General features: G+C 32.6%; 3 long non-coding RNA genes across 13 annotated transcripts in view; 1 reads left to right on the top strand and 2 right to left on the bottom strand.

The window, feature by feature from the left end:
* Nucleotides 1–1,718, bottom strand: part of LOC127725188 (uncharacterized) — a 38,708-nt gene extending 36,990 nt beyond the window's left edge. For all 10 annotated transcript variants that reach the window (XR_007992863.1, XR_007992831.1, XR_007992841.1 and 7 more), the window contains exon 1: nt 102–1,718. This is a non-coding gene — a long non-coding RNA (uncharacterized LOC127725188). The remainder of the gene's footprint in view (nt 1–101) is intronic.
* Nucleotides 1,719–3,135: 1,417 nt separating this feature from the next.
* LOC127725224 (uncharacterized) overlaps nt 3,136–22,937 on the bottom strand; it is a 29,208-nt gene continuing 9,406 nt past the window's right edge. For both annotated transcript variants that reach the window (XR_007992873.1, XR_007992874.1), the window contains exons 2-5: nt 22,259–22,316; nt 19,854–19,915; nt 14,768–14,825; nt 3,136–7,182 (exon numbers count right to left, since the gene is read on the bottom strand). This is a non-coding gene — a long non-coding RNA (uncharacterized LOC127725224). The remainder of the gene's footprint in view (nt 7,183–14,767; nt 14,826–19,853; nt 19,916–22,258; nt 22,317–22,937) is intronic.
* LOC127725231 (uncharacterized) overlaps nt 14,819–22,937 on the top strand; it is a 41,089-nt gene continuing 32,970 nt past the window's right edge. The window contains exon 1 of the long non-coding RNA XR_007992876.1: nt 14,819–15,655. This is a non-coding gene — a long non-coding RNA (uncharacterized LOC127725231). The remainder of the gene's footprint in view (nt 15,656–22,937) is intronic.

Here is a 22,937-nt window from a genome sequence, read left to right as displayed (position 1 = left end):
TGAACACCTGTATACTACTGTTGCCTTTATTTGACACAGTGTATTCAAACGTTTTTGGAAGTAAACACACCTTTTTTTTCAAAATGTATCAAATGTCTTACCTTCAAAATGGTATATCACGGCAAACTAATCACTAAAACGTCTCTGTATCAAATTCTTTGTGTGGTTAAACCATTCTAAAATTTCATTTAGAAGGACTAGGTATACAATTACATATGATTATTTGTGTAACCGCTGTCATTAAAAACACACCCTAGTTATTATCAGTTTAATGGTCAGCAAACCTTTTACTCATTTCTATAGTCTCATTCATTGAACAAACTGAGGTCATTTATAACAATGTAAAGATAATGTGCATTTAATTTGATTTCCATAAATGTCCTACGGATTATCAGATCAACGATCAAGAAATATACACATTAATTAATGAACACATCAAATATTTCATACTAACAAATAATTTAAGCATAAAGACATGAAAACAAAATGAAACTTGTTGAAGCGAATCAATGGATTTTAATCGAGTGTATCTTTTTACAGTTTAAATAAAAAAACAAACATACCGAATTGTCAGTGTGGAATTATTTAGGCGCAAATCCTTTCTTGTGTAGACATAGCTTTAAGTGTTAATAAGTGTGTGTATGTTTCCCATGATAATGCGTGGGATCTAAATATAAAATGCATGTTTAGAGAAAAGATGTAAAAGAGGGACGAAAGATACCAGAGGGACAGTCAAACTCATAGATCGAAAACAAACTGACAACGCCATGGCCAAAAATAAATAGACAAACAGACAAATAATGGTACTGATGACACAACATAGAAAACTAAAGACTAATCAATACGAACCCCACCAAAAACTGGGGGTGATCTCAGGTGCTCCGGAAGGGTAAGCAGATCCTGCTCCACATGTGGCACCCGTCGTGTTGCTTATGTTATTACAAATCCGGTAAATAGTCTAATTCGGTAGGTCACATTCGTGAAAAGGGAAGGGTATTGTAGTTACGACATAAGGAACATATCCGATATCATCTGTGAAACAGTTATTCCATAACGGTCAACCAACTCGTGATGGCGTCCGTAAAATTTACGAAGGGATGTAAACTACACAATAATGATAAGTATTGATTTGTAATTTAATTTTATATTTTATATTCTTTCGTTAAAATCCATTGATAAAGCATTTCCTTAGAAATCAACAAAGTACCATGATGTTTAGTTTTCTATCTCAAGACATAAAATATATTCAGAAAACAAATTCATGGCAGACTCAAACAATCAAAAGTTTGTCAATACTTTTGTTTGATGCTATTATTTCATACAAAAAAAAGAGTGAACAATCACATGCAGTCATATATACACATATATATACACATTTAAACATATGCTGCATTTTCAAACTTTGGTCAAACATGTATTTTTGAAGATAATGACAACAGATAAAACGTATGTAATGTAAATTAAGATTAAAAAACAACAAAACAGTACACAGATTAAACTTAATAATGTATCATTAAATGGTTCCTTAACGACAAATATAACGAACACGACCATATGTGTGAATAGGCTCTGTTCATGGTTTGGAGTAGGTTAACGAATAATAAACCATCAACACTTTGCTTTTTGCACAACGACAATCTCAAAACTAGCCATATGAGTATGTGTTGTGGTTACTGTGTTAGTATTGTTGTATCCATTCATTGCATGAGACGTCAGCCTGTTTGAACTCATTCAGGAACCACTTTTATCTGTTTTTGGAAGCAATAACCATCGACCGACATAATTCCCATATATTGAATATCTTAATATAAGTTCTGTATGTCTCAAGACATGGACATTGTCAATGATTATATATATGTAAATGTGGTTACCGTGCTAGTATTGTCGTATCCATTCATTGTATTAGACGTCAACCTGTATGTCGACGCCAAACTATGACTTAAACTTTTGAACTACTTCAGGAACCAGTTTAATCGGTTTTGAAAGTAGTAACCATCGACCAACAAAATACCAACAGTAGACCCCATCACAAATATTTTGACAGTTCAACTTAATATCTTAAGATATTTACTTTATTTCTCAAGACATGGACATTGTCAATGATGTTTTAAAAACAACCATGAACCGAAATAAAACTACTTAAAAAGTATTTGTTCATGTCTCAAGACATGAAGAGTTACATGAAAGACCACACTGTTACGGAGGTATTCTCGTGTGTTTCAGAATAAATAGAATCTGATCATCTGTCTTCAGTTTTGACGAAAAGCTTATGTCAAGACATGGACATTGTCAATGATGTTTTAAAATCAACCATGTACTGAAATAAAACAACTTAAAAAGTATTTGTTCATGTCTCAAGACATGAAGAGTTACATGAAAGACCACACTGTTATGGAGGGATTCTCATGTTTCAGAATAAATAGAATCTGATCATCCGTCTTCCGTTTTGACGAAAAGCTTATGTCAAATTTTGAAAATTTAGATGAACATTAATTTGTGTACATGAAAACTGATACAAGAGATTCAATTAAGTGCAATGCAGAACGCATATAAATATCACACATGTACAGAATGAATATTTCTGTCATCTTTTTTATTCATTCTGAACATGTGTGATCTTGACTTCTATTAATATGCTATGTATGTGATTAATAAAGTGTTTACTTCATTTCTTATCTCAAGACATGAGCAGTATCATGAAAGAATAAGCAGTTCCAAAAGGATTCGCGGTTTATGTTTCAGAATGAAATACATGCATGCCATTTGTCTAAGAAACTTAATTTTGGTCATGCACACCGGTAAACGATATTAAGCGAAATGCATTCTAAAATGTACGATAAAAATATATTCACAGCACGCATATACTGAATGAGTTAAACAGTTGAATTTGTCAAGATTTTTGTGATGTAGTTATAGAACCCACGATAACAGACATCAGATTTATATGTTCAACAATATTAGATTGATGGCTTATTCAAAATCAACACATGAAAAGTAATTCAGTGGAATAAATAACATCATGCACAACAGCAAGGAAGAATAAAAACATTTTACTATGAAACAAAAATAAAAAAAATAACCAACTTATCTTTGAATGTTTTCTTTACTAAAATATCATATGTCAATTGATGTAAAACAACAAGGTTTAATTCACTGGATCGTCAAGAAACATACAAAAACAATGATCAATCTCATTAACATTCAAGTCTGATATGCAAGCTAGGGTGATAAGACAAAATCATTATTTTATTATGTTTGATCTTTTGAATATCTGTTACTAGGTCTAATGAAAAAGTTTTGTTTCTGTGAGCCTTAATTACACCATTTAAAAAGCAATCCCACTACAAATATTAAACAACACTGGAACAACAAAATCATATTTCATCTCTAGGTCAGGCGAAAGAACAATGAATGTAATTAGAATAATGTGAGAGTCAACACATTTTTGTTTCTTATCTAAACAAAATGTGTACAATTATACCTGTACTACATTCACAACGGTAGATTTGTCGATACCTATATTTTGACAATGGATGTGTACTGATTTTTATTTAAGACTTAGATACATGCTTTTTTATTAGTTAATTGTTATCGGCTTTGGACTAGCTGTCGGTACCTGCAAGGACTCTCATATCTGTGATGAGTTTCTTTTTTGTTGTGGGGATGTATAAATACTCTGCCACGTCCGGTCTGTGTTGTTGTTAGATGTTTTCTGCTTTGAATCGATCTGATGAGTTAAGCCTTTTTCAACAGAGTTGTATAGTTTGTTCGTAAGTAGTGCGGTAACACCACTGTCCTACGTTACGGAGAAGGTTGAGCCGTCACATTCTTAATCTCTTTAATTCCGCCACGTTCTTAATGTGCCTTCCCAAGTCAGAAGCCTATAGTTGGGTTGGTTGTCTTTGGTTCATGTCTGTCATATTTGTTTTTCGTAAACTGTTTTGTAATAAATTAGGCCGTTAGTTTTCACAATTGAATTGTTTCATATTTTTCATGTTAAGGCCTTTAATAGACGACTATACGATATGGGTTTTTCTCATCCTTGTAGGCTGTACGGTTGCCTACAATTGCGTACATCCTTTTGGTATGAACTTTGGTGTATAGTTGTCTCATAGGCAATAATACCAAATCTCCTTATTGTTATAATGATAATGAATATATGTCTAAATATATGTCTGAAAACACAGTTCTTGTCTGGTAGTGATAAATTGAAAAGAATTATGCATGTACTCATAGGCAATATTGTTTTACCATTAAGAAATTTTTCTAATCAATCTACTCGTCTTTTAGTAAATTTGTTTCGATAATTCTAATGTCCGAAGAATATATTTACAGGGTCAATCATGTTGTCTCATTCATTGTATTGTCAAGAAACACACACAATAAATTCTTTATGATCATGATGATACTTGTATTCCTGTCTGATATGCATGCTAAGGTGACTAGAAAATTTTATATCTTTTGAATATCTGTTATTTGGTCAAATAAAAAGAGGATATTTTTTTGTATAGCACTTTGTGTCTGTAGGCCTTATTTAAACCATTTGAAAGCAGTCTCAAAACTAGACCACAAAAAATTGAAATAAAATAAAACAATTAAAGAATAAGGCTGATGTTCATCTCCAGGTCAGTTGAAAGAAGAATGAACGGTTGTCTTATACCATTTATTCATACAAATTAGTATGCTATTGACGCTTTCTAGATATATAAAGTTGGAGTCAATACATATTTCTTTCTTATATAAACAAAATCTGTACAATCACAACTGTCCTACATTCACAATGGTAAACAATTAATAGAACCGCCTTCAATTACTATATTATCTTTATATCACAGTTCATTCTGTAGTTTAACAAGCTATAATGACATATTTATTTTTTTGTAAACTGTTTTGTAATAAATTAAGCAATTAGTTTTCACAATTGAATTGTTTCATATTTTTCATGTTTAGGCCTTTTATAGCCGACTATACGACATGGAGTTTTCTCATTGTTGAAGGCTGTACGGTTGCTTACAACTGCTTACATCCTTTTGGTATGAACTTTGGTGTATAGTTGTCTCATAGGCAATCATACCAAATCTCCTTATTGTTATAATGATAATGAATATATGTCTGAATATATGTCTGAAAACACAGTTCTTGTCTGGTAGTGATAAATTAAAAAGAATTAAGCATGTACTCATAGGCAACATTGTTTTACCATTAAGAAATTTTTCTAATCAATCTACTCGTCTTTTAGTAAATTTATTTCGATAATTCTAATGTCCGCGGAATATATTTACAGTGTCAATCATGTTGTCTTATTCATTGTTTTGTCAAGAAACACACAAAATTAATTCTTAATGATACTGGTATTCCTGTCTGATATGCATGCTAAGGTGACTAGAAACTTTTATATCTTTTGAATATCTGTTATTTAATCAAATAAAAAGAAGACATTTTTTTGTATAGCACTTTGTGTCTGTAGGCTTTATTTAAACCATTTGAAAGCAGTCTCAAAACTAGACCACAAACCATTGAAAAAAAAAACAATTAAAGAATAAGGCTAATGTTCATCTCCAGGTCAGTTGAAAGAAGAATGAACGGTTGTCTTATAACATTTATTTATACAATTTAGCTATTGACGCTTTCTAGATATTATAAAATGAGAGTCAGTACATTTTACTTTCTTATATAAACAAAATCTGTACAATCACTACTGTCCTACATTCACAATGGTAAACAATTAATAGAACTGCCTTCAATTACTATATTATCTTTGTATCACAGTTCAGTCTGTAGTTTAACAAGCTATAATGATATATTAAAAGACATGAGACAGTGGGTATACAATTAAAATCATTATTTGTTTATCGACTATTATTGAACACATCTTGGTAATTATCAATTTAATGGGCAGAAAATGTTTTAACTTATTTCCAAAGTCTCATTCATCAAATGAACTTAAAAATTTGAAAGGTTGGAGTCATTTAGAACAACTCAAATAAAACGTTCATTTAATTTGAGGGTGATGTCGATTAATGTTCAGTGGATTATCTTACTATAGAGGGTAACCAGTGGACATATCATTATTTGTTAAACGGCCGTTATTACATAGACGTATGTTATCATCAATTTTATTGTCAGCAAATCTTTCTAACTGACTTCTTAAATCTAAATCTTTAAACGAATTTAGAAGTTTAAAAGGTTAAGGTCATTTAGAACTACGTGAATAAAATATTCCTTAAATTGGAGAGTAGCAGCGATCAATGTTTAGTAGATTTTCCTATTTTGGAGGGTAACAAGTGCAGATGAAATAATTACAAAGACCATGGTGACTTATCGTAGGTAAACCTTCTGTCGTGCAAGGTTTTATTTGTATCTGCAAAGTATTAAAGAGTAAACCCTTTGTCCTTTAGAAAATATAAAGATATCTTATAGTTGCATCCGGTTTTTTTTTCTTCAACAAACAGTTTTTTATATATGTGTATTCATTTTATTAGTTGCAAAATATCAGATATTATTTTAGGAACAAAATATTCCTTAACGTAATTCATAAGGTACCAAGATAAACGTAGATTTTTCCTTTTTTTTTTAAATCAATCTTCGTTATAAGTCATCTGTATTTGTAAGATTCCTTACCACATTAAAATTAACAAGTTTGAAATCGATGAATGTATTAAAAAACGGAAGTATGGAAATTATCATTAAAACAAAATTAACTTCCTGTGTATAATTCAAAATAGAAACACAGCACAAGTCAACCACGATGATATATAAATCCTAGAATTTTCCAAGAAAACCAGCAATCATAGTTTCCAAACTCAAATGGTGATATCTGTTGATATGAAAGTATTTCATCCTACACTGTTTTATCGTCCGCAGTACTATACAAAAACGATCTCAAAATGCAACGACTTACAATACAAGAACACGACATGTTCCCTCTTTACTACAAATGGGCATTTGTTTTATTTAAGATATCACCTCACCTCACCTATCCTCTTCACGCCGGTCGGCATTTAAGGCCCTGATACATTTTTTCCATTTCACACGGTCTTTAGCTGCTGTTCTTGCTGTAGCCCATCTGTTCTATCCGAGAGTGATGTTCGTTCTGTCTCTATAGTCCTTCTCCAGGTGGTTTTGGGACGTCCAACTTTCCTTTTTTCCTCTGGTTTCCATGTCAGTGCAACTGAACATATACTGTTAGTATCCATATTTAAGATATACCACACCAAAATATTGAACAGCAGACATGTAATAATAATTTGTATTAATAATGTTATTAGGCCAAAAACATAAGATTTAACAAGCAACAAATGAATATGTAACTATAATTAGTGATTTGACGGAAAATTTATTTTTCTTTGTGGTATTATTTATTGCAAAACCATTAAAATCCAACAAGCAAAATTAGTCCCTTCCTAGATTCAGATATTTCTGTTTTACAGGGGAATCTCTAGTTTCTCTAAAATTGAGCGTTCCTAATGAAGGTTAAACCAGAAAAGCTCTTAGGACGCATGAAATTTATAAAGTATTGTTTTCATTTTTTCTACGCAAAAAATTACAAAAAAGGTGCGATTTTTCGTTCCCTATTGTTAATTTTCCTTTTTTTTTCCCCCTTTTTTTGTAGAGCGATGTTCCTTTGGCACTACGTGCGGATTCAAAGCTATTAGGTCCTTATGATATTTGTTGACGATTTGCAGGCCATAGAGCTACTGATTTTTTTCTATTTTAAATTATTAGATCTTAGAACTCTTAATTTAACATGTTTAAATGTTTATATCTAACACTGTTGGTATTAATTGTTAACATGTTAATGTGTTAAATTGATTAACACATTACACGTGAATTTTCCTGGCAACACCTTATTAACACTTTAACGTGTTTAGCCTTGTGGAAGTGTTAATTTCTTTAACATGTCACATGTGCAACCTAACAAAAAAACCAGTGATCAAATATATAAATGAGTTATTCCTGACGATACATGACATAACTGGTTCCTGTTTTGACCTTATCAGCTAAAATATGCATTGGTAAGTCAATTATTGATGTAAGCAACCAAGGATGTAGTCCTTTACCTTTGATGTTGTATTCTTTTTTGGCGTAATACATGAATTTTGCATTTTGAATTGTCTTGAATATGCATTAATTCAAGGGAAAATTTCAATTGATAAACATTGAAATTGCGGAAACTGCTATTAATGGAAAGGGAACTTTGTGAAATATTCATACCAAAAAGACAAATAAACTCAATAATGGAACACAAACAGACAAACACTTATCAAAGGTACCAGGCTTATATATTTTTCTACGCCAAACGCGCGTTTCGTTAACACAAGACTCAGCAGTGACGCTCGAATCAAAATAATTAAAAGAACAATTAGAGTACAACGTTGAAGAGCATACAAATAAAAGCAATAGTAGTATACCGCTGTTCAATAGTTATAAATCGATTTAACTGAAACAAATCCAGGTCACAAACCAAAACTGAGGGAAACACTACACACACAGCAGTCTCTGTATATACATATAGCAATAAAACATAACATTGAAAACAACAAAAAAATATGTCCAAAGTACACTGATGCCTTACTTGCCCTGTCATTTTCTTCGTTCAGTGAACCATGAAAATGGGGTAAAAATCCTTATTTGGTATGCATGTCAGAAAAAACACATTATAAGGAACATGTGTATTAAGTTTCAAGTTGATATGACTGCTAATTCACTCTTAACTAACTTCAGCAAAATCTTTTACAAGATTCAGGTCAGACGGATGAATGGACGTACAGACTGAAAAACATAATGCCCATCTACTATCATAGATTGGCCATATATAGACAAAAACAGTACCAAATAAAAACCATGGTGATCTCAAGTACTCTGGAAATCTGGAACGGTTCATAAAGTGTGAATTTCTAATAAAACATAATTATTTGCTGTATAGTTTTTACTCATTTTTATTTCTTGACAAAAGGTCTGCTAATTTGATTCAATTGGTTGATTTTTGTTGCGTGTCTTGGTCTCCAACTGCTCACTGTTGTAAAATTCCCAGTGTCTGTGAGTATATTTCATGAAAGTCTAAATCAGGCACATAATTAACAGCTACTGGTATTCCCCTCTTGGTCAAGGAACACCACTAAATAAGGGGATTCGTCTTACTCTGTTTCTTAATGTGTCTGGGGAAGCGAATCAATATTCTGTACATTCAGAAAAAATATGACCGTCCGTACTTATCTCTTTTTATTGAACTCAGTATCAAATCAATGCAATAATAAGTGTTCGTTGTCGGAATTTAATAATTAACTTGTCACTTAAATATTCAATGAATAATATGTAATACTATTTAAAGTAAAGTTAATGGAGAATGTGTCCATGCAACACAGATGCCCCTGCTTGCATTTAAAGTTAAAAGGGGTATAACTCTAGAACCTTAATAGTGAAGCCACCAAAATACGTAATGGGTCTCTGTTTTGTGGTAATAAGCATTGTGTATAAGTTTAATAACAATTGCTTGAAACAAACTAAAGTTAGAGAACGGAAACAATTAATTCAGCATATTATCTATTCATAAAGGAACATATCTGATGAACAGTAAAAGTGATGCCAACCAAATTAAAATTGATCTTCGTTTTGTGTTAACAAGCATTGTGTTTAACTTTTATAACATTTGGTTGAGGCAAACTAAAATTAGGAAACGGAAACAAAAAATCTACATTTTCTTCTATATATAAAGGGGCATAACTCGTGATCGGTAAAAGTGATGCCACCAAAATTCAAACTTGATCAGTGTTTTTTGTAAATAAGCATTATGTATCAGTTTCATATTTGGTTGAGGCAAACTAAAGTTAAAGAACGGAAACCAATGTTCGTACCTACGTTTGAACATACATAAATACAGACGGACATGGGTAAAACTTCATGCTCTCGTCGTCGCCTAGTGTAAATTTTTACAAATTAAGCTGCCAAAATACTGTTTAACTGAAGATACCTTTACAACTTTAGTCCATGATCTGGATTAAATCCCTTTTCCTTTTTTGCGGTTTTATTATATTCATAGATATTTTATAAAATTGAGAATGGAAATGGGAAATATGTCAAAGAGACAACAACCCGACCACAGAGTATTATTTGTTTTTTCTGTTATCCGTATTCACAATTGAAAGGAGCAAAAACTGGCGCCCAGAAAATGAACCAGCACACAGGAATAAAATAAAGTAAAAAAACAAATGTTCGACTAAAGACGTCAAACGCTATCCGTCATCAAGTACCCGACAAAAAACTACAAAACCAGAGGACAAAAACAAAAAACAGGGTATTTAAGGTAGCGCCTGACGTCTGACTAAAAAGTAGAATTTGTTTTGTTTACGTACTGGTTCCAAGGTATGATCTCTATGTTTCATTTCATAGAGTCAGAACTTGGGAATGTTAATTGTATTAATACACATGGATAGCGGCGGTATTGAATTCTAAGGAAGTTCCAAAGTGAAGAGAGGGGTAGTACAGATTTTAGTATACGTTTAAACTCTTAGAAGGTTGGGGCATATAAATGTCGAAAATATGCCGCACAGTCCTATGGTTTGACCTTTGAATAAAATAGTAGTGCTTATCAACGTTCCATTCTAGGATATATTTTTTTACGAAACTTTATAGTTAACTTGGCACAGTTGTAGCCGTTAAGGGAGTTATAATGGTAAATTGCATTGTCTATATTGACAGAAGTGCAACCTATAGACACAAAATATCTTTGTAAGGCTTAGTATTTTGGAATTATTTTCCATTTTCAGAAAAGATTTCATGGACGACTTGATCAATTAAATATTTTGTCAATACTTTTGTTTATTGTCCTTCTTCCATACCACAATGACAGTGAATAACCGTATGCATAAATATATTAATTTCTTGACTGTAGACACAACAAAATATGTTTGCCGCGTTTTTAAATATTTGTTTGAAAATGTATTTATTCTTTGAAAAAAATGACAACAGATAAAACATATATTAAGTGAGGTAGTATGTTCATGCAGTATGATAAAAAAAAGAATACACACAGATCATGTTTTGGAGTGGACTAATAATTAATACACCATTTACATTTTGCTTTTCGCACAATTATAATCTCAAAATTAGCCATATGAGTATGTGTTGCGGTAACTGTGCTAGTATTGTCGTATCCAGTCATTGCATGAGCTGTAAATCTGTTTGTCGAACATACTTTATGACTTAAACTTTTTAATTCATTCAGAAACCATTTTAATCTGTTTTTGAAAGCTATTACCATCGACCAACATAATTCCAACAGACGGCCTCATTTCAAATACTTCTAAAGTTTATCTTAATATCTCAAGATATTTACTATATGTCTCAAGACATGGGCATTGTCAATGGTGTATTTATAATCAACCGAACAGAAATATGAATCTATAATTTAAACTAAAATTAAACGTCTTTTTTCCATATATCACGACATGAGTAATATCGTAAAAGTTCCGCTTTTCTGTAGGGTTTCTCGTTTTTTTTTCATACCCTCTAAGCTGACTTGGGAATACAGATGGGTGCAGTCCTAACCTGTACAGCAAGTTAACCTGTGACATGATTTAGGACTGCTCTGACCAGTCCTAGGACCACAATCTAGTTAACTTGAAAAGCGGACTTGGTCCTAGGACTGTTTTTATGTCTGCCGAAAAAGTTAACTTGGAAACAGGTCCGCTACTAATATAAGTTTACTTCGAAACCAGTCCTGCCATAAGTTAACATAAGTCCACTTTGATTTTTACAACTCCGATCGAACCAGACCTGATCTCAAGTTAACTTTTGGCTGGTCTGCTCAACACTAAATTTAGTTAACCTGTAACCAGGACCGGTGTACATCGATTTTTTTAAAATATTATTAATGTCTTTGTTTTTTGGTATAAACATGATAAACATAGAAAAATAAAGTCAATATAATACTTCCGAGATATAAACAATACAGATTAAATACATGTATTGGTAAAAAAAGTACGCATAAAACTTTGCTTGTTATACAAATTTATCCGTGATCTACCTTTCTATAAATTAAAAATGATATTGGTTACAAATATAACGGGCATTGAAAATATATTCCAATAAATTTCAAAGTCTTTAAATCGTATCAACCAGTATTTTCTTTAAAATATCGGTTTTAAAATGTAGCGTTAATCTTATAAACTTGGTTTTCAGATAAAAACAATAAACAATGCCAAAATGGAATAGTACTTAGATCATATAAAATAATCATGATAATTGAAAGCTATATTGGGGTACAGTTACTGATATTTATCATGTTTATGGTCGGCTTACTAATATTTCTTTTTCTGCACCAATCCACAGTGCAAGCATGTCCTTTTGTCATTCAAATAATTCAATCATCACAAAAAATCAGTAGTTTTCACATCTCAGACTGGCTCGAAACTTTTTTGACTATATCAACCAAAACTGACCATATTTGCACTTTAATATGTAAATCTATATAAATGTAGCCGCATAGAAAATCAGTTATATTTTTATGTCAGTATAAAACAAATGACAGCACTATTGGAACACAATGACTAAAAAAATTTGTCCGCATAAATTTACAGTGCCATCATGTCCTCCATTTGTTAAATATATTGATACGTAACAAAATTGCAGTAGTTTTAATACCTCAGGCTGACTCGAACAACAAAATTATTTGAACGCATCAACCAAAACTGACCATATTTGCACTTCATTCTGTTTATTTATATAGCCGCTTAAAAAATTCAGAAATATTTTTATGTCAGGATAGATTGTACAATATTAATGACAGCAACATTGGAACACAATGACTACAAAATTTTGTCCCCATCAATTTACATTGCCAGCATGTCATCTTTTTATTCAAAGTATTGTCTCGCAACAAAATTTTAGTAGTTTTGATACCTTAGGCTGACTCGTATAACAAAAATATTTTAGCGCATCAACCAAAACTGACCATATAATTATTTGCACTTTATTATATGTAAATCTATATAGCCGCATAGTAAATCAGCAATATTTTGATGACAAGATGGATTGTATAATACAAATGACAGCAATATTGGAACACAATAACTACATGTCCACATGAATTCAGAGTGCCAGCATGTCCTTTTTTTTATTCAATATATTGATACGTAAGGAAATTTCAGTTCAAATATTTAACACATCAACCAAAACTGACTATTTTACACTTTCTTATGTAAAGCTATATAGCCGCATAATAAATCAGTGATGTTTAGAAGTCAGGATGGATTGTATAATACAAATGACAGCAATATTTAAACACAATGACTCCAAAATTTTGTCCGCATCAAATAAGAGTGCCAGCATGTCCTCTCTTTGTTACAAATATTGTCTCGCAACAAAATTTCAGTAGTTTTGATACCTCTGGCAGACTCGTACAAAAAAAATATTTGACCGCATCAACCAAACTGACCATTATTGCACTTTATTATGTAAATCTTTATACATGTAGCCGCATAGTAAATCAATTATATTTTTATATCAGGATGGCTGGTATAATACAAATGACAGCACTTTTGTGATAGCTGCATGTGATCACAAGTGTGAAATTTTATAGCCATTGTTTAATGTATATAAGAATATGAAATGAAAAAAAAAGAATTGTTTAAAGTGTATAATATCTATAAAGTCTAACGAGTAAAGTAATTTGCTATACTGAGAAAACTTGAAGAACAATGCGATTATTATTTACATGATAAAAGCTCAGGTCTAATATGAAAAATCTTAAACACGGTAATCTGTCATAAGCAGACCTGTCCTCAGGTCTAGTCACTGTAGCAGACCTGACCACAGGTTTGGTCATTAGCAGACCTGTCCACAGTCTGGTCAGGAGCAGACCTGTCCACAGGTCTGGTCTGGAACAGACCTGTCCTCAGGACTGGTCAATAGCAGACTTGTCCACAGGTCTAGTCTGGAGCAGACTTGTCAATAGGTCTGCAGCAGTCCTAAAAAAAGCAGACCTAGGTCAGGTCTACCAACGACGAAGTTAACTTGCTTGTCTGCTTAAAATTTCTTGGTTAACTTGGAAAGCAGTCAACAAGTCTGCTCTAAGTTAACTTTAGTACAAGTTAGGACTGCACCTATCTGTAGATATTAATCATCACTGGTCTTCCTCTGATCGGTAGTAAAACCCTCACTAACGTGGAGCGTCCGTTTGCTGATCGGGATTTTCAATTTCGCAGCCATGTCCGGTCAGAATGGGGACGTTAAATTGGATGCCATGTGTATAGAGAGTGCCGTGGTCTTTGCACGTTACGAACCCATGCAAAAACTCTTAGGCGGGTCCGTATTTGACCTTTTTCAAGGCCAAACTGATGTCTCTATCCAATATACCCTTATTTTCAAGTGTCAGTCCAAATTTCTCCGACTTTCATCCCGGGAGGCCTCTATTTTGGGACCTACCTATTGTATTTATTGCTTTTTTTTCTCGTCCCGAACATGCATTGAATATTTGCCACTGGATGTTAAGCAACCAATAATCAAACAATCGATCATTTTTCGAACATGCATACCGGTAAAAGGGATTTAGAAAAGGGCATAGTATAACGTATACATATTGATAACAACTCAACATCATTCATAACTTTTTGTACAGAATGAATAAAATAGATTACTGAGTTATATTCAATGTCAGATATATGCCTATTTGAATCGGAACACTGGTAAAATAATAAAGTCGTGTAAATTGCATCATGCACGCAAACAAACGTTCAAAATACGCATTTATATCTTTATCTATACTTACATTTCTTGAAGATTTGATTCACCGTGCATGTACACTTCTCAGGAAATTCAGCTTTTGGCTGTGAATGAGAAAATACACAAAAACATATGAATATGCATGTACGTGACAATTTTTAAACATTATACAAATCTATAAATTCATAGAATGATAATGTTCATTTGCTTTCGTATTCTATTTATACAGCATTTTATCTTCAAAATACAAATATTATAAACCCATACAGCAAGTCCTTAAACAGGATAAACATCAACAAAGTATCAAGATATTTATTTTCTGTCTCAAGGTGTACAATATTTTATAAGGCTAAGTGTCTTCCAAATACAAATATGACATACCGATAAAACAAGTCCGTAGACATCAACAATATATCGATTTGATTTGATTTTGATTTTTGGTGTTTTAACGCCACTTTTAAGCACCGCTTTTGGGCTATTTCGTGGCGGCCAGTTTTTATTGGTGGAGGAAGCCGGAGTGCCCGGTGAAAACCACCGACCTTCGATAGGAAAACTGACAATCCTAGTCAAGTAAGATTGGAGTCGAGTGCATTCGCACGAGCGGGGTTCGAACTCACAACCTCAGTGTTGACTGGCTAGTGAATACAGTAGTAACTACTTAGACCACTCGGCCACCGAGGCCCCTTACAATGTATCGAGATTTTTATCTTCTATCTAAAGGTTGCACTTTGTAATTACAGTTGTTTGACAAACCACGCCTCTTTTTGGGAGATATATTATATTCACAGATACTTTGGTTTTTTTACGTACTGGTTCCAAGGTATGATCTTTATGTTTCATCTTATAGAGTCATATCTTGGGAATGTTAATCGTATAAATACACGTGGATAGCGGCGATATTGAATTCTGATGAAGACCCAAAGTGAAGGGAGAGGTATTACAGAATTTAACACAAGTTTAAACTCTTAGAAGTTCGAGGCATATAAATGTGAAAATATACCGCACAGTCCCATTTTTTGACCTTTGAATAAAATAGAAGTGATTATCAACGTTCCATTCCAGGATAAAAAAATTTACGAAACTTCATAGTAAAATTGGCAGTTTTAGCCGTAAAGGGAGTTCCTATGGGAAATTGCATCGTCTATATTGACAGAAGTGCACCCTATAGACATGAACTATCTTTGTAAGGCTTTGTATTTTGGAATTATTTTCCATTTTCAGAAAAGATTTCATGGACGACTTAATCAATTAGATAATTTGTCAATACTTTTGTTGAATGTCTTTATTTCATATAAAAATAAACGTGAATAATCGTATGCGCACATATATTAATTTCTTGACTGTAGACATAACATAATATGTTTGCTGCGTTTTTAAATATTTAATCGAACATATATATAATCACAACAGCTAAAACATACATGAAGTGAGGTAAGACTTCCATACAAGATGATAGAAAAAGTAACCACTTCCCAGGTCAAACTTTATAGTGTATCATTTAATGGTTCTCAAAAGAGCGAAGTAGCGCGCACGATCATAATTTTTAATACACACAGATCCTGTTTTGGAGTGGACTAATAATTAATACACCATTTACATTTTGTTTTCCGCACAACGACAATCTCAAGAGAATGTAGGACAGAAAGTCACAGAACAAAAAGTCACAGACAAAAAGTCACGGACAAAAAGTCACAGCACAAAAAGTCACAATTCAGTTTTGAGATTATTTTTCTTTCAACAAGAAAACACTAATTTTTTCAAATATTTGTTTTTTTGTCTTGAACTATTATATGTAAAGCAACTTTGTTAATAAAATTTATTCAATAAATATCAACAATGATCAAATAATTGTTATGAAAACAAAATGTCAAAGTGGCTTGGCATCATGGTGCCAAGAAATATATTCTTTGCATGATTAAAATCTGATAAATTTTCATTTATCAAGGCTTATGAACAATGTCATGAACTTAAAAATGAATATATATAATAAAAACAAAGTATTTCAAGATATTCCTCTTATATGTTCGGGCAATTTTCAACAAATTATTTGTGACTTTTTTGACCTGTGACTTTTTGTACTATCAAATTTGTGACTTTATGACCTGTGACTTTTTGTCCTGTGATTTTCTGTCCGTTTACCTCTCAAAATTAGCCATATGAGAATGTTCTGTGGTTACCGTGCTAGTATTGTCGTATCCATTCATTGCATGATCTGTAAATCTGTTTGTCGAACATACTTTATGACTTAAACTTTTGAATTCATTCAGGAACCATTTTAATCTGTTTTTGAAAGCCATTACCATCGACAAACAAAGTTTTAATAGACAGCCCCATTGCAAATACTTTTACAGTTTAGCTTTATATCTTAAGATATTTACTTTACCTCTCAAGACATGGGCATTGTCAATGGTGTATTTATAATCAATCATGCAGAAAAATGCATTTATATTATAAACTAAAATTAAACGTCTTAAGACATTTTTCCATGTCTCAAGACATGAGCAATATCATAAAAGTTCTGCTGTTCCGTAGGGATACTCGTTTTTTATACCCATTTAGGGTCACATGGTTATAGCTATTAATCATCACTGGTCTTCCTCCGACCGGCAGTAAAACCCTTGCAAAAGTGCGGGATGTTCAATTTCGCAGCCATGTCTATTCTATTTATACAGCATTTTATCTTCAAAATACAAATATTATATACCAATACAGCAAGTCCTAAAACATCAACAAAGTATCAAGATATTTATTTTCTGTTTCAAGGCATAAAATATTTTGTAAGGCTTAGTGTCTAAGTGTATCGAGATTTTTATTTTCTATCTAAAGGTTACACTTTTTAAATACAGTTGTTTGACAAACCACGCCTCTTTTAGAAAGATATATTATATTCATAGTTATTTTGTTTTGTTTACGTACTGGTTCCAAGGTATTTCTATGTTTCATCTCATAGTCATAACTTGGGAATGTTAATCGTGTAAATACACATGGATAGCGGCGATATTGAATTCTGATGAAGACCAAAAGCGAAGGGAGAGGTTTTACAGAATTTAGTACAAGTTTAAACTCTTAGAAGTTCGAGGCATATAAATGTTGAGAATATACCGCACAGTCCCATGTTTTGACCTTTGAATACAATAGTAGTGCTTATCAATGTTCCATTCCAGGATATATTTTTTTACGAAACTTCATAGTAAAATTGGCACAGTTTTTGCCGTAAAGGGAGTTCCTATGGGAAATTGCATTGTCTATTGTGACAGAAGTGCACCCTATAGACATAAAATATCTTTGTAAGGCTTAGTTTCGGAATTATTTTCCATTTTCAGAAAAGATTCCATGGACGACTTAATCAATTAAATATTTTGTTAATACTTTGTTGAATGTCCTTTTTTTATACCAAAATAAATGTGAATAATCGTATGCACAAATATATTAATTTTTTGACTGTGTACATAACAAAATATGTTTGCCGGGTGTTTAAATATTTGATCGAACACGTATTAATTCTTTGAAAATAATGACAATAGTTAAAACATATATGAAGTGAGGTAGTACTTCTATACAGTATGATAGAAGAAGTAATCACTTCACAGGTAAAACTTTATAGTGTATCATTTAATGGTTCTTAAAAGAGCGAAGTAGCGCGCACGATCATAATTTTGAATACACACAGATCCTGTTTTGGAGTGGACTAATGATTAATACACCATTTACATTTTGTTTTTCGCACAACGACAATCTCAAAATTAGACACATGAGTATGTGTTGTGGTTACCGTGCTAGTACTGTCGTATCCATTCATTGCATAAGCTGTAAATCTGTTTGTCGAACATACTTTATGAATTAAACTTTTGTATTCATTCAGGAACCATTGTAATCTGTTTTTCAAAGCTATAACCATATCGACAAAGAAACTTTCTATAGACGGCCCCATTGCAGATACTTTAACAGTTTAACTTAATATCTTAGGATATTTACTATATGTCTCAAGATATGGGCATTGTCAATGTGGTATTTATAATCAACCATGCATAACAATGCATTTATATAATAAACTAAAATTAAAAGTTTTAAGACATTTTTCCATGTCTCAAGACATGAGCAATATCATTAAGGTTCCGCTGTTCCGTAGGGATACTCGTTTTTTTTCATACCCCCTAGGGTCACATAGTAATAGATATTAATCATCACTGATCTTCCTCCGACCGGCAGTAAAACCCTTGCCAAAGTGGAGCGTCCGTTCGCTGTTTGGGATGTTCAATTTCGCAGCCATGTCCGGTCAGAATGGGGAAGTTAAATCCGATGCCTCGTGTATAGAGAGTGCCACGTTCTTTGTACGTTAAGATTCCTTGCAAAAACTCTATGACGGGTCCGTATTTTATCATTTGCAAGGCTTAATTTATGTCCCTATCCAATATACCCTCACTTTCCAGTGGCAGTTCAAATTTTTCATACCTTCATCCCAGACGGCCTCTATTTTAGGACCTACCTATTGTATTTATTGCTAATTTTTCTCGTCCCGAACATGCATTAAATATTTGCCACTGGACGTTAAGCAACCAACAATCAAGCAATCAATCATTTTTTCGTACATGCATACCGGCAAAAAGGGATTTAGTAAAGGACATACTTTAATGTATACATATTGATAACACCTCAACATCACACATGACTTTTTCTACAGAATGAATAAAATAGATTACTCAGTTATATTCAATATCAGGTATATAGATATAAGAAGATGTGGTATGAGTGTCAATGAGACAACTCTCCGTCCAAGTAAAAATTTATGAAAGTAAACCATTATAGGTCAAAGTACGGTCTTCAACACGGAGCCTTATCTCAAACCGAACAGCAAGCTATAAAGGGCCCCAAAAATTACTAGTGTAAAACCTTTCAAACGGAAAAACCTACGGTCTAATCTATATAAAAAACGAGAAACGAGAAACACTTATGAACCACATCAACAAACGACAACTACTTAACATCAGATTCCTGACTTAGGACAGGTGCAAACAATTGCAGCGGGTTTAAGCCTATTTGAATCGGAATACCAGTAAAATAATAAAGTCGTGTAAATTGCATCATGCACGAAAACGAACGTTCAAAACACTCATTTATATCTTTATATATACTTAAATTTATTGAAGATTTGATTCATCGTGCATGTACACTTCTCAGGAAATATAGTTCTTGGCTGTGAATGAGAAAATAAACAAAAACATATGATTATGCAAGTACGTAACAATTTTTAACCATTATACAAATCTATCAATTGATAGAGAATGATAATGTTCATTTGCTGTCGTATTCTATTTATACAGCATTTTATCTTCAAAATACAAATATTATAAATCCATACAGCAAGTCCTTAAACAGGTTAAACATCAACAAAGTATCAAGATATTTATTTTCTGTCTCAAGGTATACAATATTTTGTAAGGCTAAGTGTCTTCAAAATACAAATATGACATACCGATAAAACAAGTCCGTAGACATCTACAATGTTTCGAGATTTTTATCTTCTATCTAAAGGTTGCACTTTGTAATTACAGTTGTTTGACAAACCACGCCTCTTTTGGAGAGATATATTATATTCACAGATATTTTGTTTTGTTTACGTACTGGTTCCAAGGTATTTCTATGTTTCATCTCATAGAGTCATGACTTGGGAAGGTTAGTCGTATAAATACACATGGAAAGCGGCGATATTGAATTCTGATGAAGACCCAAAGCGAAGGGAGAGGTATTACAGAATTTAGTACAAGTTTGAACTCCTAGACGTTCGAGGCATATAAATGTTGAGAATATACCGCACAGTCCCATGTTTTGACCTTTGAATACAATAGTAGTGCTTATCAATGTTCCATTCCAGGATATATTTTTTTACGAAACTTTATAGTAAAATTGGCACAGTTTTTGCCGTAAAGGGAGTTCCTATGGGAAGTTGCATTGTCTATTGTGACAGAAGTGCACCCTATAGACATAAAATATCTTTGTAAGGCTTAGTATTTTGGAATTATTTTCTATTTTCAGAAAAGATTTCATGGACGACTTAATCAATTAAATATTTTGTCAATACTTTTGTTGAATGTCCTTTTTTTATACCAAAATAAATGTGAATTATCGTATGCAGGAATATATTAATTTCTTGACTGTGTACATAACAAAATATGTTTGCCGGGTTTTTAAATATTTGATCGAACACGTATTTATTCTTTGAAAATAATGACAATAGTTAAAACATATATGAAGTGAGGTAGTACTTCCATACAGTATGATAGAACAAGTAACCACTTCACAGGTTAAACTTGATAGTGTATCATTTAATGGTTCTTAGAAGAGCGAAGTAACGTGTACGATCATAATTTTGATTACACACAGATCCTGTTTTGGAGTGGACTAATGATTAATACACCATTTACATTTTGTTTTTCGCACAACGACAATCTCAAAATTAGCCACATGAGTATGTGTTGTGGTTACCGTGCTAGTATTGTCGTATCCATTCATTGCATGAGCTGTAATTCTGTTTGTCGAACATACTTTGTGAACTTATGAATTTATTCAGGAACCAGTGTAATCTGTTTTTCAAAGCCATAACCATATCGACAAACAAAATTTCTATAGTCGGCCCCATTGCAGATACTTTTATAGTTAAACTAAATATCTTAGGATATTTACAATATGTCTCAAGACATGGGCATTGTCAATGTTGTATTTATAATCAACCATGCAGAAAAATGCATTTATATAATAAATTAAAATTAAACGTCTTAAGACATTTTTCCATGTCTCAAGACATGAGCAATATCATAAAAGTTCTACTGTTCCGTAGGGATACTTGTTTCTTTTCATACCCCCCTAGGGTCACATGGTAATAGTTCTTAATCATCACTGGTCTTCCTCCGACCGGCAGTAAAACCCTTGCCAAAGTGGAGCGTCCGTTCGCTGTTTGGGATGTTAAATTTCGCAGCCATGTCCGGTCAGAATGGGGAAGTTAAATGCCATGCCACGTGTATAGAGAGTGCCACGTTTTTTGTACGTTAAGGACCCTTGCAAAAACTCTATGACGGGTCCGTATTTAACCATTTGCAAGGCTTAATTTATGTCCCTATCCAATATACCCTCACTTTCCAGTGGCAGTTCAAATTTTTCATACCTTCATCCCAGACGGCCTCTATTTTAGGACCTACCTATTGTATTTATTACTAATTTTTTCTCGTCCCGAACATGCATTAAATATTTGCCACTGGACGTTAAGCATCCAACAATCAAGCAATCAATCATTTTTCGTACATGCATACCGGTAAAAGGGATTTAGTAAAGGGCATAGTATAACGTATACATATTGATAACACCTCAACATCACACATGACTTTTTGTACAGAATGAATAAAATAGATTACTGAGTTATATTCAATATCAGGTATATGCCTATTTGAATCGGAACACCGGTAAAATTATAAAGTCGTGTAAATTGCATCAGGCACGAAAATTACCGTTCAAAACACGCATTTATATCTTTATATGTACTTACATTTCTTGAAAATGTGATTCACCGTGCATGTACACTTCTCATGAAATACAGTTTTTGGCTGTGAGTGAGAATATAAACAAAAACGTATGAATATGCATGTACGTGACAATTTTTAACCATTATTCAAATCTGTAAATTAATAGAATGCTAATGTTAATTTCCTGCCGTATTCTATTTATACAGCATTTTATCTTCAAAGTACAAATATTATATACCAATACAATACAGCAAGTCCTTAAACATCCACAAAGTATCAAGATATTTTTTTTTTTGTCTCAAGGCATAACATATTTTGTAAGGCTTAGTGTCTTCAAAATTCAAATATGACATACCGATAAAACAAGTCCGTAGACATCTACAATGTATCGATATTTGTATCTTCTATCTAAAGGTTGCACTTAATAAATACAGCTGTTTGACAAACTGCGTCTCTTTTGGAGAGCTATATTAGATTAATAGATATTTTGTTTTGTTTACGTCCTGGTTCCAAGGTATGATCTCTATGTTTCATCTCATAGAGTCATAACTTGGAAATGTTAATCGTATAAATACACATGGATAGCGACAATATTGAAATCTGATGAAGACCCGAAGTGAAGGGAGAGGTATTACAGGATTTAGTTCAAGTTTAAACTCTTAGAAGTTCGAGGCATATAAGTGTTGAAAATTTGCCGCACAA

Source organism: Mytilus californianus, unplaced genomic scaffold (genome assembly GCF_021869535.1).
Source record: "Mytilus californianus isolate M0D057914Y unplaced genomic scaffold, xbMytCali1.0.p SCAF_1, whole genome shotgun sequence".
In the NCBI taxonomy this organism is placed as follows: domain Eukaryota; kingdom Metazoa; phylum Mollusca; class Bivalvia; order Mytilida; family Mytilidae; genus Mytilus; species Mytilus californianus.
This window is presented reverse-complemented; position numbering and strand designations above follow the sequence as displayed.